Consider the following 14877-nt stretch of genomic DNA (forward strand, 5'->3'; position numbering starts at 1 on the left):
ATATCCAGCTGACTAGTGGCCACATGGGGATTAAAGAGGCCTTTTGTTTTGATGTGAGCTTTTTACTCTGTTCTTCAGTGTGTGACATACTTGGTTCCTTCTCACATGTCATCAAAAGGATAGAAACTTTCACTGGATGTTCTAGAAAAGACTGAAACTTCATGGAAAGTTTTTCTTCTATAAATACTCCACCTGACACATTGGACTTTGCCTGCTTACCAAAATCTTGTGAAGCCTTGAACTCCAAATACTTGAAAAGATAAAATTGCTATCACACAGCAAAGGTTTTTTTTGTTTGTTTGTTTGTTTGTTTGTTTTTTAAAGAACACGAGAGTTATATAACAGTTTGCTGGATGGATAAGGACTTTTCAGTGCCTTTCTCTGACATCTTCTGGAAATCTAAGTAAAGGAAAAGAATGTATTGTCCACACTTAAGGTGACAGGATTTTTTCTGATACTTTTCTTCAAACAAACTGAAAATTCCAAATACAATGACTTCTAGTATCCTATCTCAGGAAGCAGAAATACATAAAGCAAATTATAATTTGACTGGAGATTCTTTTTTCGCATATACCAAAGTAGAGGAGTCTAAAGAAGTGTGGCCTCAGCACTGTCAGATGTTTCAAAATCCTTATGCACACAGCCACACACATACCCAAGATTAGTTAAATACATGTGCTAAAGCAAAACCAAAACTGAAGCTTCGATTGTATCCTCAGGACATCTCTAATACAGACATCATCACACATTATTAATTCCTAGGGCTGACTGAATTCCTTATGATGATGCATTTCAGGTTCAAATTAGTATTGACTAAATTATCTATAGTTTCTGATGATGGATTACTCATTTTATTTTGAAATTTAACATTTCAAAGTAAGACAGATAATGAATTCAATTAAAATTTTATCTTCTGCTTTTTATGATGGCAGGCAAGAATAAATATATATATGTGATTATTATAATTTCACTTTAGCTCTCCAGAGAAGTTCATTGAGTGCCTGAGGTTATCTGCAAAGAATATAATATGACATAACTAAGTTTTCTCTTTCCCTATTGCCTACTGCATACACATAATGCATCTTAATTCTTTTACTACAAGCAGTTTCCTTACTCTCCAATATGTACATAATCACGCAGTCTACCTTAAAATATTTATTCAATAAAACTGCTCTACAGTGAGAATAAGAGAAAAAATGAAAAATAAAAATTTAACTGCTAAACTCGAACTGGGTGGAATATCTACAAGAAGAAATAGTGCAAACAATGAAGTTCCAGGCCATTGTTCCACCTGCAAATTCATTCAGCATTTCTCTGAGCAACTCATGGGACTAGAGGAAATCATGGACTAATTTAACAAATGCCCTGTGAAACATGGGTTAATCCTCTGTGATGAACTGGGGTATATGAAGGCTTGCCACTGAGTTGGTAGAAGGATATGAGCTCAAATTTTATGTAAAAGTATGATATGATTTATGTCACTGAACACTGAAAAAAAAACATGTGTAGACGATCCTTTTTCCTCCCCCATCTTCTTAATCTCAAGTAAAAGATCACTAGCTTTTAGGATTATTTTGACCCTACATGTCAGAAGGGAGGAAATACCATGATTAATTCATGTCATATGAATGTATTGAGCACCTACTATATAGAGTTTATTGTTGTAAATAGAAATGTTTTCTTTCACATTCTGCCCTTGCCAGAGTACTGGCTTTCAATTTGTAATTCGCATAACCAACATAAAACTCATTTCTGCACACTTCCCTGTGCACCCTCCTAACCCCTGAATGTTTTTCCCACTTAAAACCCACTGCTTCTTTCCCCGTTCGTGAACTACTCTGATAATTTCTTGACAGGTTTTATTCCCTTCTCTAAGCAAGTTAATATGTTTGTTTTTGAATGACTGTTTTCTCTTGTTTCGGTGTCTTTCCTGTATTCATTAACACTGTTAGTCTGCAGTGCTCATCTGGATCCCTGGCATGTCACATGGCATCTATCATTATAGTAATTCAAAATTAGAGAGGTACAGCAAAGTGGTTGGGATCAATTATGGATCAAACTGCCTAGGCCTTTTCATTTACTCTGGGACCTTGGGCAATTTACTTAGCCATACTGTTCCTTAGTCCCCTTACAATAAATTGGGAAAATGGTAATATCTAATTTTGGAGAGAATTCATACATGCAAAGTTGTTGTTTTATTTCTAGCCAAGATGCATCAGGGCAGCTAAAAGCTATACCTCACACTGACTAAGAGTAAATATACTAAGCAAGCTACCTAAAGACTCTAAAAAAATGAGTTAAACAGGAAAATTGTTGAAAGGAGTTAAAATTTGGAGAAGTTAACCTTAATACAGTGAATTTTTCATTTTCCTTCTTTGTTTTCTCATGGTTTTGATCAAAGAACAGTCCCCATTCTTTGACATGAACCATAAAATAATAAAAAATTGAAATCATATAATGTTTTTAAACCACAATGGTATTTAATTAGAATTCAATAATAAAAAATACCTGGAAAATACAAACATTTGGGAACTCGGAAACACACTCGTATATCAGATTGTTGGATGCAGCTAACATGGTGCTCATAGAAAAATATAGAGTGCTTATATTAGAAAAGAAGTTTCAAATAAATGAGCTAAGCTTTGAAAATTTAAAATAGAGAAAATCTATGAAATCAACAATTAATTGTTTGAAAAGGTTAATTGATAAACCTCTACCTGGAATGACAAAGAAAGCAGAAAATATATAAATTACCAGTATTAGGAATGGAAGAGAGCATATCAATGTTGCATGAAGTCAGGGACCCCGAATGGAGGGACCAGCTGAAGCCATGGCAGAAGAACATAAATTGTGAAGATTTCATGGACATTTATTAGTTCCCCAAATTAATACTTTTACAATGTCTTACGCCTGTCTTTTCTGCAATCTCTGAACATAAATTATGAAGATTTCATGGACACTTATCACTTCCCCAATGAATACTCTTGTGATTTCCTATGCCTGCCTTTACTTTAATCTCTTAATCCCAACATCTTCATAAGCTGAGGATGAATGTTGCCTCAGGACCCTGTGATGATTGCGTTAACTGTACAAATTGTTTGTAGAGCATGTGTGTTTGAACAATATGAAATCTGGGCACCTTAAGAACAGGATAATGGTGATTTTCAGGGAACAAGGGAAATAACCTTAAAGTCTGGCTGCCTGTGGGCTGGGCAAGACAGAGCCATATTTCTCTTATTACTGAAAATGGGTAAGAGAAGTATTGCTGAATTCTTTCCCCAGTAAGGAATTTTAACAATTAACAGCCCTGGGAAAAGAATGCATTCCCAGAGGAGGCCTCTGAAATGGCAGCTCTGGGGGTGTCTGTCTTATGCAGATGTAGATAGGGATGAAACACGCCCTAGTCTCCTGCAGTGACCCCAGACTTGCTAAGATTAGTAAATTCCAGCCTAGTAAATTCTAGTCAGACTGGGTCTCTGCTCTTGAACCTTGTTTATCAATGACAACGCGTGCACAGCTGGACAGGGAAGTTCATTAGTGATTCTAGTCTTGCCCTGACCTTGTGATCTCACCCTGACCTCCTGCCTTGTGATCTTTTATTGCCCTTAAATCATGCGATCTCTGTGACCCACACCTTATTCATATACTCTCTCCCCTTTTGAAAATCACTAATAAAAACTTGCTGGTTTTACAGCTCAGGGGGCATCATGGAACCTGCCGACATGTGATGTCTCCCCTGGACACCCAGCTTTAAAATTTCTCTCTTTTGTACTCTTTCCCTTTATCTCTCAGACCAGCCAATACTTAGGGAAAATAGAAAAGGACCCACATTGACTATCGGGGGTAGGTTCCCCCAATAATCATATAGACCATAAACATTAATATGATAAGGAAATACTCTGATATTATGAAGGTAAACAACAAAAAAACAGATAAAATTGACATAACCAAATTTCATTCAAGAAGAAATAGGTAACCTGAATAATTCTATGCCTTTCATAGAAATTGAATTCGTAGTTAAAAGCTACAAAGAAAACTGACAGGCCAGATCCTTAATCAGATAATAGGCATAGTGAATGATAAAATCCTTGATTCTTTGCCCATAAAAATGAGAATAAGACAAGGATGTTCACTTTAATCTCTCCTGTGTACATCGGAGGTATGATGCCTATGCAATAAGGGTAGCAAAAGAAAAAAAAAAGACATATAGATGGAAAAGCAAAAAATAAAGCCATCACTGTTTGCAGACAACATAACTGTTTACATAGAAATTCCAAAATTTTCTAGAAAAGAAAGTTAGAAATAAGTGAGTTTATTATATGCTATTTTAATTTTCAATTATACCAAAATAAAAGTAGGAGACGGAGAATGAAGTACTGATATATCCTGCAAATGTTGATGAATGTTGAAAACATTATACTATGTGAAAGAACCATATACTGTATAATTCTATTCATGTAAAATGTTCAGAGGAGACAAATCTATAGAGACAAAAGGTAGATTAGTGGTTACTAGAGCTGGGGAAGTTGAAGCAAAACTGAGGTGATGACTTTAGGGGCATAAGGTTTCTTTTTGAAAAAATAAAAATGTTCCAATATTGATTGTAGTGATGGTTTCACATACAATTCTGTGAATATGCAGTTTAAACAATTTTGTATTTAAAATTTTTATGGGTACATTGTAGGTATAAATGTTTATGAGGTATCAAAACCTCATTATTTCATGATGTGAAATAATCATATCATGGTGAATGTGACATCCATCCCCTCAATCAATTATCCTTTGTGTTACAAATAATTCAATTACACTATTTTAGTTATTTTAATGTATACAATTAAGTTATTATCAACCATAGTCACTCTATTATACTATCAAATACTAGGTCTTATTCATTCTTTCTAATTATTTTTATAAACATTAACCATCCTCACCTGCCCCTAAGGATACTACTATTCCTAGCTTACTGATAACCATACTTCCGCCTTCTAAGTCCATGAGTTCAATTGTTTTGATGTTTAGATCACACAAATAAGGGAGAACATATGATATTTGTCTTTCTGAGGTTGCCTGATTTCACTTAACATAATTATCACCAGTTCTATCCATGTTGTTGCAAATGAGTGGATCTCATTCTTTTTTTATGGCTGAAGAGTATTCCATTGTGTATATGTACCACATTTTCTTTATCCATTCATCTGTTTATGGACACTTAGGATGCTTCCAACTATTGTAAACAGTGCTACAACAAACATGGGAATGCAGATATCTCTTCTATATACTGTTTTTCTTTCTTGTGGGTATATACCTAGCAGTGAGATTGCTGGATCATATGGTAGCTATGTTTTTAATCTTTTGAGGAAACAAGGAAACACCAAACTATTTTTCATAGTGATTGTACTAGCTTACATTTCCTCCAGCAGTGTATGAGGGTTCCCTTTCTCCACATTCTGGCCAGCATTCGTTATTTCCTGTCTTTTGGATAAAAGGCATTTTAACTGCGGTGAAATGATATATCACTGCAGTTTTGGTTTGCATTTCTCTTATGAAAAGTGATGTTGAGAACCTTTTCATATACTTGTTTGGTACTTGTGTGTCTTCTTTTGAGAAATATCTATTCAAATATTTAGCCCATTTTTGATAGGATTATTAGATTTTTTTCTATAGAGTTGTTTCAGATACTTATGTATTCTGATTATTAACCCCTTGTCTGATAGGCAGTATGCAAATATTTTCTCCCATTCTGTGAATTGGTTCTTCATATTATAGACTGTTTGCATTGCTGCACAGAAGCTTTTTAACTTGATGTGATCCCATTTGTCCATTTTTGCTTTGGTTGTCTATGCTTGTGGAGACAAGAAATATTGCCCAGACCAATGTCCTGCAGAGTCCCAATGTTTTCTTATAGTAGTCTCATAGTTTGAGGTCTTAGATGTAAATCTTTAATTCATTTTTATTTGTATATGGTGACATATAGGTATCTAGCTTCATTCTTCTGCTTATGAATATACAGTTTTTCCAGCCTCATTTATTGAAAATACTGTCTTTTCCACAGTGTATGTTCTTGACACGTTTGTCAAAACTGAGTTCACTGTAGGTGTGTGGCTTTGTTCTTGGGCTCTCTATTCTGTTTCATTGGTCTATGTGTCTGTTTTTATGCCAGTACCATGCTGTATTTTACTATTGCCTTTATATTACTATAGCTGTTATATTACTATAGCCTTGTAATATAATTTGAAGTCAGGTAATGTGATTCCTCCAGTTTTGTTCTTTATGTTCTTCATATAGAATATAAAATATAAAGAATATAAAACTTCATTCAGTTGTTATTTATATAGAATCTGTGCACTATCATCTATAAATATTGATGAAAGAAATAAATAAGATCTATTTAAATAGATAGATAGACTGTGCTCATGGATTAGAAGACTCATCATTGGTAAAAGGTCAGTTTTGCCCAAATGGATCTATAGATGATTGAATATAAATAAATCAAAATTCAAGCAAGAATATTAGTAGATATCAAGAAAAAGCTAATTCTAAACTATATATGGAAAGGCAAACAATGAGTAGCAAAGTTTTGAGAAAGCAGAATGAAATCAAAGAACTCAAACTACTTAATTTAAAAAATAACAAGAACTTGGAAGAAGAATAGTTACAGAATAATAAGACAGAGACAATACATGCTTACATAATCAATTATTTTTTTACAGATTCAAAGGCAATTCAATGGATAGAAAAAAATAATTATTTAAATAAATAGTGTAACAATTGAATACCTACGTGCAAAGAAACAAAAAAGAGAACACATTTCAGACCTTATACAATTAACTCACTATTAATAATCTGAATACAAAACCTAAAACTATAAAGCTTATACAGAAAAATATAGGAGAAAATCCTATAGACCTTGGTGAAGATTTGTTAATATAACACAAAACATAATATAATCCATAAAAGAAAATCATTTGTAAAGTTGACTTTATTGAAGTTAAAAACTTCCACTCTGTGAAATACACTGTTGAGAAAATGAAAAGACAAGCTACATATTGGAAAAAATATCTGCAAAACTTATATGCGATCAGGAATTTCAATATGGAATATTTAATGACCTTTTAGAACTCTATAAGAAACAAAAATATTCACTAAAAAACAATGGACAAATAATTTAAATAGACACTACACCAGATAAAACATGTAAGATATATTAATGGTAAATAAGCACATGGAAAAAATGTTGTGTCATTAGTCATTAAGAATATACAAATTAAAATCACAGAGAACTATCACTACATGCATATTAGAATAACTATCAATCATTCTAGAAGACTGACAATACCAATCTCTGGTAAGGGTGTTAACCAACTAGATCTCTCACACACTGCAAGTGGGAACACAAAATAGTATAGTTACTTTGGGAAAATATCTGGTAGCTCTTTTTTAGTTTTAGTTTTTGTTTTTTAAAGACAGTGTTTCACTATGTTAACCAGGCTGGTCTCAAACTTCTGAGCTCAAGCAATCCTCCCACCTTGGCCTCCAAAAGTGCTGGGATTCCGGGCATGAGCTACCATACCTGCCCCAGTCTGGTAGTTTCTTATAAAATTAAATACACATCTACAATATGACTCAGCAATCTAACTTCTAGGTGTTTAATCAAGAGAAATGAAATCTTTGATTACTCAAAAACCTGGATGCAGATGCTTTTAGTGGTTTTTAAAAAATAACTAAAAATCCAAAATAACCCCAAAGATCTTCAAATAGTAAAAGGACAATTACACAGTAATAAACCTGTAAAATAAAATAAAAAGGAATAAAGAGACAAATGAGTGAATGTCAAGCACAATATGGTAAGTAAAAGGTGGGCAGCTCAAAAGGCTGTGTACCGTATAATTCTATTTTAATGGCATAAATATAAAAGACAGAATTAAAGGTATAGAAAAAGTCCAGGAAGTAAGCAAAATACTTTGACCATAAATGAACAGGAAGAGGGAAGTTTTATGTGATAATGTTAAGTGTTCTGTGCCTTGATTGTGGTGGTGGCTGCACAAATGTGTGCATTTGTCAAAACTCAAAAAACTGTATGCCAAAGGTGAAAATTTAACTGTATGTAAATTTTTAAACAGTGAATAAAAATAACAAGTATTTTAGAAGGGGTCATTAAATATTATGGTATTATTTATTTTAATTATATTTATTATTAATATGGCCAGGAGAGTGGGAAATGGCCTAAGAGAGGAACAATTTGAAACCTTTGATAATAACAAATGTGAAATCAATGAAAAGAATTGCAGGAATAAAAAAAGTAGCAAACAGAAATCCCTTTGACAAGGCAGTAAGAAGGATAAAACTGGGACAGAAATATTCACTCATCTATAAAGGAGGCAACAGTTGCCACGATTTAATTGATGTGCTTCAATTTGATCTGAATACACATCAATAAAAAAGAAGCTCCCTTGGGTTTGGTGTGGCTGATAGGAAAATGGTAAAACAGGCTTCTATGGAGGAGCGGTTCTCAGCGTCATGTGTATATCCAAGTCATAAATCAGGGCGAAATACTCAAAATAAGTTAAGTCCACAAGGAAACTGATGCAGGCAGGTGTCCTGGGAATTAAGACACCTAGCTCACTGTGCTGCAGAGCCTGGCTCCTGACTTTGAGGAAAACAGTAACAAAAATTAAGGACTCATTCAAAAAGCCAACCTGACTCAGACAACTGATATGGCCGCAGCCTGGTGATCATGGCCTAAATTCATCCCACCAGTAACCTAGAAAGCAGTGTGGAAGGAAGCTGCAAGCTTTGCCAGTGGGACACTCCCTTGGTCTTTTTCTTTTTGTTTGTTTGTTAGTAAAGGTTAAGGGTAGAGTAGAGGATAGAAGGAAAGAGGCGTTAACATATTATGTGGCTTGACTTCCACTGGCTGTACTTCCGGCTCAGTTTTCACAGATACGGATCAAAGGACAGTGCCTGAAAACAAACAAATGAAAACAAAACAAAGGTGATAAGATCATTATCTCAGGAAATATCTAGGACAGTTTCATGGAGACAATTATTTTTATAAGAATTGAATAAATGTTTGCATCAAAAACATGAGGGTCAATAAAAGGAAGGAAGAGGAGGAAGAATGAAATGAAGAAGAAAGGAGGAAGAATGGGAAAGAAAAATAGGGAAGAGAATATCGATAATAGAAGATATTAAAAAATGTGAGTAAAGACAAAAATGTAGTAATGTGGAATACACACAAATAATAGCAAACTGGCCAATCTGATGGTAGCAGTACACGCAGAAGCAGCACATTTTCAGATGGGTGAATATTCGGTCTGACTAGAATCTCCACTATCAATGAATGAAAAAAGTCACAGAGAAGTGTAATTTCTCTTACTCTAGATGTTAGATACGATGTTTGTAAACCAGAGAATAGGACAATTTGGGCTGTTTGCATCCTAGCACTGTTAGTTCATAGCTTCACTCAATCAATCAAATATTAATTGAGCATCTATCAAGCTTAGCAGCATGCAAAGTGCTGTAATTCAGAAATTATATGTTACTATGCCTCTAACTGGAGTTTAAGTCTGGATAGCAGAATCTAGAACATCTGCAAGAAAAAAATAGTTTTAATAAAAGGATAAATGAATGTGCCTTTAAGTCTTTGCCTCCAGTGTACAGAATCAATAAGCACTTTCTCAATGTTTTGTATTTGCAATATTGTCTTAGATATATGTTCTTAAAGTTAGCCTCCTTGCTTTTTAAACTTCCTTCCCTTCCTTTCTAGAACTTACTACATCTAGATAGGCTACTATATGCCAGTCAATGTGTCAGTTAAGAGAGCAACAAGACAGAAACAATGTTAAAAAACAGAATTTGCAAATCCCATTTTAGAGAAGAGTTAACTGAGATTAAGAATAGTTACAACATTTGTCCAGGGTCACACCAGAAACAAGTAAAGCAGCTGGGATTTAACCCAGGCTTCAAAATTCACAACCATTGCTTTTATCCTGAGAAAAATATAATCTCTAAAAACTATAATTTACAGATTACAAGACTCCTCATTTGGTTTGGAAAATTCCTCCTGAAAAAGGAAACAGTAAAGTTCAGTTTGGTGTCAAAAACATGCTCCCCAGAGGCCAACTAATTTTCAGATGGGTGATTATTCAATCCAGCTGGATATGATGTTTTTCTTCCTACATTTATGCTTCAATGTTGGTCTATTTTCTTTCTTTTCTTTTTTTAAGAATCCATTTTCAATTAAGATTTCTAATTGGATTCCATGTTTGAGACACATCTCTAGTAGAAAGCAAATGGCAAGAGTAGTAATTAAAAAGCAGCTGTCTCTTGTCTTTCTGGAATCAAACAAGCCATTTTGTCTGTAAGTTATGAAATCCTAGGAAATTCTGTGATGTTTGTTTCAGTTTTTAATAACAGTCAACTTAATTGGAAGATGCTGAATTGGTCTAAAAAAGTCGATGCTCTTTCTAACACATATGCTGAAAATTTCTCTGCTAGAATAAGCATAAATCCACTCTGGATTTTTCAGACTTTTAGTGTTGCAAAGACAAAATCTCCACATTTTATATAAAATCAAATCATTGGCCCGGCATGATAGCTAACACCAATAATCCCAGCACTTTGGCAGGCCAAGATGGGCTGATCACTTGAGCTCAGGGGTTCAAGACAAGAATGGAAACATGCCAAAACCCCATCTCTACCAAAAATTAGACGGCATGGTGGTGCATGCCTGTAGTCCCAGCTACTGAGAGAGGCTGAGGTGGGAAGATCAGCTGATCCTGGGAGGTGAAAGCTGCAGTGACCCATGACTGCGCCACTGCAATCCAGACTAAGTGACAAGAGTGAGACCCTGAGTGACAGAGTGAGATTCATGGAACATAGCTATTTCTTAAAGATCAAATCATTCTTTAAAGTACTAAAGTAGGCATTACCCCAAGTCATTTGCCTTACTTTAGGACTTTTTCAGAAGCCTGCATTATAAAACTTTATAAATCAAAGAGAATAAGCATTTTCAAAGGAAAGAAATATGATTCAGATTAACTGAGATGCAAACAGTTATTTGTGTAGATTTTCTGTTTGGTTTAAGAGAACCAATATTACTAATGCTAATGTTGAAAATTGTTTAGGAAGCTTTTACTCCAGTTGTTCTTGATACCTGAGGCTATATTTTCACATGTAAAGTATAATCAGGATTTGAGGCAATTAACCATATAATTAAGGTCAAGAAAAATCTTCAGCTGGAAAAAAAATAAACCAATGAAGCACACAGATTTTTTCTGGCTTGCATTATCCAGATTCTAGAAAATTATCTAACACAGTTTAATGCACATAGCCATAAAATAGGTCAAGTTCCCTAAAAGCAGGCCAGTCTCAAGTACAAAAGAAACCTCTTAAAACGCATATTCCCAAGAGGCAAACTTTTGAAAGATTTCCCAATATAATCCTGGAAATGACTTCAGGAAATATTAAGTTAAATAACAGTACAAACACACACACACACACACACACACACACACACACACACACACACACACACGTTGGGGTAAGGTGAGGTCAGGTGACAGATTCGAAAGCATCTATATTCAGGGAACCAGGAGAGAAAACCAAATGACATCACACAGAAATGCAAGCAGAGCAAGTCCAAAGGCATCTTACGATGGATATTAAGGACCTATGGGGCTGGGCTTCTCATCTTATTTTCAGCCCAGCTTCATTTATATCTGTCTTCCCTTCTGTGACTTTACTGTAGCCATACTATTCTTCTTTTAATTGTTTTCTTTTTTTCCTTCATTTATTTTCTTTATTCCATGCTGTTCCATCTACCTGGGACTCTTTATTCTCATACTTTAGGTCTCAGTCTAAATGTCATCTTCCAGAGAAATAGCCTCTGTCTACCCAACCCACAGTAAATTCTTTATTTGTCTCCCAATATTTTATCCCATAGAATTCTGTTATTTTACATTATAGCACTTACCACCGCTTTTACTTATATATTGATATCTACTGAATCTCCTCTGCTGGAATGTAAGTATTGCCAGATTTGTCCAATTCTAGCAAATCACCTTTCAGATGAGTGTTTCCCAAATAACAAAACTTTAGTGCATATGCATTGATTTGATAAGTAATAATATTATTTTTTTGAATTTCTTCACATTTCTGCCTACGGTAGGTCTGGCCTAACTAAAACCCTCAAAATTAGTTTAATGTACTTACAGAAATTAATTTATCTATAAAACTATGGCCACTCATCTATAACATGCAGTCACACATATGCTAAAACACCTAACTGACATTATTGTAAAATGTTTGGTTAATAAGTTTGAATTAATCATCAGTTGAAATTAATATAATGTGTTAATGTTATATGTTAAGAATGACTCTTATACCTGATTTATGGTGTTTTCCTTGACAGAATTGCTCTTCGATTATTGTTTTGCTGGTTTCAAGGCTCTGCAAGAAACAAGAGGAAAAAAAAGTCAGGATTTAGTGTTTACTGGAAATCTTCTCACGAAAGCACCCATAGGTAAAATGTTTAATATATATGCTTATAGTACCCGTCATTCAGACTTGGGGAGTTATCATCATCACAAGATTCATGGAACATAGCTATTTCTTATTTCTATCCCAAATTAGTCAGCTTTATTCAGACCGTAGAGCTCCTCTAGAATAAATTATAGCTGATCCTTGTTTGCTGCTTAAGTGTGCCAAGTACTATCCTATGCCAGGCACTATTTTAAGTTACATGGATTAACTCATTTATTCCTCATAACTACTCAGCAAGAAAGGGTTAACTCAGCAGGCCTGAGTTACTCAAACTCTGCCCATCACAAAGAAAGGTACATCTTCAGGTCTGGCCTTCAGTTAGCTTCTGGGAGATAACCTCTGAACTCCTGGAAAAGTCTACCTGGTAAGAGTGTTTTGTATGCATGAGGCCTTAGGCTATGCTGTTTCAGTTGGATCAGATACATTTATTCTAAAATGTGATTTATGGTGAACATTTATTTTTGCTTGTGGGAAGGGGGTCTGGTGTCTGAATCATCCAGTGCTGCATGCTTATGTGAGTGATATCTAATAGAACTCTAGAAACCAAAGCTTAACTGAGCTTCTCTGGTTTACCACACTTCATGGGTTACATATCATTTTGCTGGTAGATTTAATCACATCTCCATGTGACTCCACTGGGGGAGGATACCTGGGAGTTTGTTCCTGGACTTTGCACCATGAGCCTTTTCTCTTTGCTGTTCTTAATTTGTATACTTTCACTATAAGAAAGCATGACTATGATTATACAGCTTTCCTGTATCTTAGATGATATGGTTTGGCTGTGTCCCCATCCAAATCTCATCATGAATTGTAGTTCCCATAATCTCCACATGTTGTGGGAGGGACCTGGTGGGAGGTAATTGAATCATGGGGGTGGCTACCCAGTGCTGCTGTTCTCATTATAGTGAGTGAGTTCTCACAAGATCTTATGGTTTTATAAGGGGATTTTCCCCCTTTTGCTCTGCATTTCTACTTGCTGCCACCATGTGAAGGACATGTTTGCTTCCCCTTCCATCATAATTGTAAGTTTCCTGAGGCCTCCCCAGTCCTGCAGAACTGTGACTCAATTAAACTTATTTCCTTTATAAATTACCCAGTCTCAGGTATGTCTTTATTAGCAGCATGATAACAGACTGATACATTAGTAAATCATCAAGCCTAAAGGTGGTCTTGAGGACCCCCAATACAAGCACCCTATGAGGGAGGTACCATTATTATTACATAGAGAGAATTTGGCAAAGACAGGTGAAGTAATTCAGTCAGAGTCGCACAGGTAAAGGGTAGTATTTGAATTTAAAACCACTGATCTCCCAAAGTGCACTTTGGGAGGCCAAGACGGGCAGATCACGAGGTCAGGAGATCGAGACCATCCTGGCTAACCCGGTGAAACTCCTTCTCTACTAAAAAATATAAAAAACTAGCCAGGTGAGGTGGCGGGCACCTGTAGTCCCAGCTACATGGGAGGCTGAGGCAGGAGAATTGCGTAAACCTGGGAGGCAGAGCTGGCAGTGAGCTGAGATCCGGCCACTGCACTCCAGCCTGGGCAACAGAGCGAGAATCCACCTCAAAAAAAAAAAGACCACTGATCTAGTTCCAGAGTTTGGGCATTTTACCACTATATGTCATGCTATAAATAAATAAATGTACTACTATATCTAATTCAATAAGTGTATAAAAAAAGTTACCTGGTTCTTTTTTCTATTTTATTATCAGGAACAGTTTTCAAATTGTAAATTTACTATCAGTTGCCAAGATTTCATACTATTTGGTCAAAAGATGTAGTAACTCATTGGATTAAAGTTGTTGTTTCACCATTGTACATTATTTGAAAGAAACTTTCCCCTAGTAATGTCAATAATGCAGATGAGATATACAATTTTCTCATTCACATTATCATATATCTCTCATCATTCTGTATTGTTTTCAATATAAGAAGGCTAAACTACAAAGAATAAGCTTTAAATTATACCAGGCCTCCTTTAATTTGGGGAAAACAAAATATTCCAATTTTTCTTAAGTTTTCTCATTTTTTGAGCCTGGTAGACCCAGAGTTGCTTTTAAGATAAGTGTTAAGGAAAAAAACATGTTTCATAATAAGAGAAATCATGAAACTGATCACTTAGCTGCAACTAAAGAAAATACAAACCATCTATTACTAAACTCAAAACAGAAAATAATATAGAAAAGTCACATGTTTGCTATATCAAACTTTCATCCGGTAGACTTTACAAGACATTTTGGTCAAAGTTTTGTGGTCCTTAAGTGTCTGAGATAGGAGTTTTACTTTAACACTTGAACAACATCATAATTTATCTTTCATCTTTTTCAAATCCA

The 14877-nt window shown here is 34.9% G+C and overlaps 1 protein-coding gene across 4 annotated transcripts in view; it reads right to left on the minus strand.

The window, feature by feature from the left end:
* Window positions 1–14877, minus strand: part of INPP4B (inositol polyphosphate-4-phosphatase type II B) — an 855326-nt gene that overhangs the window by 430674 nt on the left and 409775 nt on the right. For all 4 annotated transcript variants that reach the window (XM_030917305.1, XM_030917308.1, XM_030917317.1 and 1 more), the window contains one exon: window positions 12387–12450. The gene's annotated coding sequence lies outside the window, so the exon portion shown is untranslated. The remainder of the gene's footprint in view (window positions 1–12386; window positions 12451–14877) is intronic.

The sequence above is a fragment of the Rhinopithecus roxellana genome, chromosome 2 (genome assembly GCF_007565055.1).
Source record: "Rhinopithecus roxellana isolate Shanxi Qingling chromosome 2, ASM756505v1, whole genome shotgun sequence".
Lineage (NCBI taxonomy): Eukaryota > Metazoa > Chordata > Mammalia > Primates > Cercopithecidae > Rhinopithecus > Rhinopithecus roxellana.